Source organism: Varroa jacobsoni, unplaced genomic scaffold (genome assembly GCF_002532875.2).
Source record: "Varroa jacobsoni isolate VJ856 unplaced genomic scaffold, vjacob_1.0 scaffold_86, whole genome shotgun sequence".
NCBI lineage: Eukaryota > Metazoa > Arthropoda > Arachnida > Mesostigmata > Varroidae > Varroa > Varroa jacobsoni.
Window position 1 is genome coordinate 15,793 of NW_019212988.1, and position 4,630 is coordinate 20,422.

Consider the following 4,630-nt stretch of genomic DNA (forward strand, 5'->3'; position numbering starts at 1 on the left):
ATATCTCTCCAGTAGGGGAGAGGGCAATTGGAGGTGACGTCATTCCTGTAGGGACCTATAATACTAACGATAGAAGTCGCTCAGGGTAATATTGTACCTTTCGAAGTAATATCAAAAATATACCGAGCCATGGCCCAAGCTGACAAAGGGGTCCAGGGTTTAGTGGGTGAGAGTCCCACAGTACCGGACATAGGAGTAGTTTTGTCATGCCTATGACCGGTCTGCATAATGCATTTGCCCTAAACCCCGAAAAAAAAAAAAAAAAAAAAAAAAAAAAAAAAAAAAAGGGTAATACTGTACCTGAGCGACTTAACACGCCCGGACAAAGCACAACATGGCCGCCCGTCAAATGATGTTCCGTAGGGCTGCTTGGACCCTAAACAACTACACGGATGAAGAAGTAACCCACATAAAAGCAAACGTTGACCAATTCCGATACATTGTGTGGGGGTTATGAAATAGCCCCTAATACGTCTACACCTCATTTACAAGGATATGCAGCCCGTGAACTTCCTACATCATTGGATCGACTTAAAGCTCTAATAAGTGAAAGAGCCCACGTTGAAATCGTAAAAGCATCTGAAAGAGAATACTGTACTAAAGGCGGCCATTTTAATTCGCAGGGCCAAACAAACGACTTATATAATGTTGTTGATACATTATTAACAAATAAAGAAGACCCCATAGGTGCTGTAGCCGAAAACCATCCCGTTGCGTTTATCAAATTCGGAAGAGGAATTCGAGATCTAGCAACTACTCTTAAACTAGTAGCAAAAAGAAATCACCGTACTAAATTGTGCATTGTATATGGCTACCCTGGGACAGGCAAGAGCTATGGTGTTAGACAAATTATGTGACAAATTATTTGGCGAAGATCAGACGTTCTACATAACCCGTGGTGAATGGTGGGATGGCTATTGCAATCATAAAGCTGTTATAATAGATGATTTTTACGGTTGGTTAAAATACGACGAACTTTTAAAAATCGCCGATAGATATCCCTATAAGGTACCTATTAAAGGTAGTTTCTCAAATTTTTTAGCTGAATGGATATTCATCACATCAAATAGCCATCCTGAAGATTGGTATCATTTCAAAGGTTATAATTGGACTGCTCTAAGAAGAAGAATTGATATCCTAATTCACTTGCCTGACCCATCTAAACCAAACGAATATAAATCTTATAAGCATTTTGAATATAATGATACATCTGATGAAATAAAGATACAATTTGGATTCAGTTAAACTTAATATTTTCATTTTATTTTTTCTAATATTCCTCCAATTGCCCGATCATGTGTCGGGTGAATTATAGGTACTTGTTGTAAATCCGACCCATATGAAGTAAATCTTTTATATGCAACTACTGCTTTTATTATAACTTTATATCGATAACGCCATAAATTTTTTGTATCTCCTGGCATTTGATATGGTGACCATGCTATAATAGGTCCATTAATAGGTGTTACTGCTTGAAAAAAACAAAACACGCCGTAAAAATTGATTCGATATACGTATGATGCACGTGAAATACGTGCATAGATATTTATTGAGGATGGTCTTCACGTGCCAACTCGGTCCTCGAGCGTTTCTCAGTAGCAAGATAACTAAGGAAAGCTTAATACTTTCTTTAGTTATCTTTCTAATGTAGCGAATTACACTATGTGTAAGAGGTAGTTGGATAAACCATTATGTTCCATCTGTTCATAGAGATTAAAGGAGGATTGACGTATAGTGTAATTTGCTAAGCGTGAACATGCCGCTAATCCCAGTTATGATAATGATCTTGATGCTAGATATTATAGTTCATATTCAATTTCAGAGGATAATTTTGCACCTTACTTAGTTTGCATTTGTCATCTCCTTGTTGCCCCTACCTACATTCGCCCCCCTCCTCCGCTACCATAGACTATCCCTTATATACCAAACAGTAAATCTTGGATAATGTCACTGATATCATCACGATCGGCTACCGTACAAAAAACATGAGTTCGGTCGAAGCAGTCAGTCGCCCAGAAGTTCTGCTCTTTGCTCCGCTCTTCCGGGCGGAACCTCGACATCCGGCGTCCTTCAGTTCACTGCATTCAACGCCGCCACTCTGCTAAGCCTTGCTGCTTCCGTTTTTCATTTTGACCAGATAGTGCTTCTTCAAAGGAAGTCGCTTGTGGGCAAACAATAAGGCTGTTCGGCTGTCACAATTTAGCGCATTTCTTTCGGGCTTTTAATGAAGGTCCTTCTCATGTCACCAAACAACATTCTAAAGTTAATAAAAGCCATTCTAACCAGAATGGCACGCTACCATTGTGTAGTTGGGGTTGCTGTTGTTCATGACGATTAAGGACAAACGAGCGACAGATAGCCTTCCCTTGCAATAATCTCTGACCGCGTTTGCATTTCTCAAGTTGCTGCCGCCGTTTTGTAGATACTAAATTAACTAAAAAACCAAGCCACGTAGAGAAAGGATAATGATTGTTTGTTTGGAACTTCGTAGCTACCCAGTCGCCGCCGCATCTGCATAACAACGCTGCTGTACTGGTTAAGTTCATCCTGATCGATCTGAGATTTTCCGATATTTAGCCTCGGCCTTATACTCGTTCTCTGTACCTGGTTTTATTAACTATTAAGACCTTAGCACCGTGTCAGGGCATTCTGCTGAGGGGAACAGCGCACATAAAAAGTAAAGATTGGTCGTATGGGGAAGGGGAGGTGAACGAGGGCTTTTCTTTCCCGTTCCGCCACTTTCCGAAAGAGCGTCGAACTTATGGTCAACGAAGCAGTCAAAAGACAGAACAGGCCGACCAGAACGTCAAGATAGAGGAGAAAAATCGTGCCAAGAAGAAAAGCGTCTTTTGAGTAAATTGAAAATGTTCGTATGTATCAAAACTACGTCTAATGCAAACCACTGCCATCGGCCCTCTTCACGCGACTTGTAAGAGGTTTCAGTCCTAGATGGCAGTAGTATAATAGGAATGATCATCGATCATCATCGTCATCAGTGACGACCGTTATAATGGCCTAACCATGTTATATGCTGCTTTTGTAAGTATAGGCGTGGTCTCTACATTGTTCCGTCGAGACATGCGTGTATCTCGGCTCTCTATGCACTTACCGGTCGGCGAAGCAGTCATTCCTAAATGCGATGTTGTCGACTTGCTTGTTCAAAAACCGTTGGCCCACCAGCCAGCACATCTTTGGCCACAGCCACTACTCAGGCATGACATAACTGTCGTTAAGATGTCGACGATATGGCCTGCGGAAAACAGCAGTACTGGAGCCAAGCAGATGCCTGTTCGCCTGCCTAGTTCCCCAGCCGTTAAAGCAGCTGCTGTGGTCCGTTTCTCACCCGCCGTCTTACTCAAAAACACATCCGCGTACGGTTACAGACACTTTTCGTTTTTCCTGCCTTTGCCAGTTTATCTCCTCTATTGCCAGCCTGCTAAGTAAATGCACATTCTTTTACTGCTCGGCAATAGAAGAGATCGGGGAGAAAGGGACAGTGAGTAGAAAATGATAGAACAGTAGCGTAAGGTTGGACACAGGTATGCAGAGCGAATGCGCGAATATCGCGAACTAGATATCTTGGCCCATGATACATTAAAGATTCATATTAAGGGAGGGCGCACGCAACTCTTTCTAGGGGCTTAATTTGTCTTTCTTGCATGAATATGTCTTCCATCGACCGTTATCTATACTTTCCCGCCCTCCCCCATCGTCCCTTTCTCTCTCTTGAACTCTCTCTGCAGCTCCCTTTTCTCCAACCTGGACTCGAAGCTAAGTTAGCGTAAATTGGCGTTTGCCTATGCCCCTTTAAAGTAGAAAAGTACAGTACAAAATTTGGGCTGATCTTACATATACGACCAGACATATATAAACAGCTTTTTTATAACTGCTCCTTTATGATTTCCGACCAAGTCACGACGTGTTCTGTCATCAAAATATTAATACTGAGAAAGACAATAATATTTTAAGGGGCAGATCGCATTTGAAGGTGTTAAGTCAAATACTGTTACAAGAGTATGCAATTGTCCTTTAAGATAAAACCGTACAGGTGCGTTGTCTTGGGTGGTGCCTTGAAGATACTTTTTTTACTGCTGTGTTTGCTTTTTAAATTTTTCTTCAGATCAGAAATAGGGGACGTGCCACTCCGGGACTATTCCCGTACAGATATATATGTGAATACACTTATATAACCTGTCAATCCATAATCATCGCTTGGACATGCTGAACGAACGAGCTTTTTTCTATGGGAATAAACGAGACGAGTGGACACACCGCAGCCGCACGAGACAGAAGGTTCGTTCGTGGTTGCGGAGCGATGTTGATGCCAACAGCGATGTTAACGTTGACAAAGGCAACAGCATACGACCGGGATACGTTTCATGCAGCTGAAATATCCGCAAAGCGTTCATACTCCTATTAATAGTTGCATGGAGATGGGTTTTTTCGGCAGCAGACTGCTTCCATTGACAGCTGCTTTTAGGAAGAAGTCCGTTAAAAATTTTCGAGACTCATTTAAGATAAAAAGCAAAGAGCAAAACAATATCAAAAAGGTATTTTGCCAGCAGTAGGAACGGAAGCAGAGACAAAAGTTCTATTGACCGCCTTGCCGGCTCAATTGATATGGGTTGCC

The 4,630-nt window shown here is 41.8% G+C and overlaps 1 long non-coding RNA gene across 1 annotated transcript in view; it reads right to left on the bottom strand.

Annotated features, from left to right (window-relative positions):
- Positions 1-4,630, bottom strand: part of LOC111263820 (uncharacterized) — a 16,283-nt gene extending 11,653 nt beyond the window's left edge. The window contains exon 1 of the long non-coding RNA XR_002682468.2: positions 3,110-4,630. This is a non-coding gene — a long non-coding RNA (uncharacterized LOC111263820). The remainder of the gene's footprint in view (positions 1-3,109) is intronic.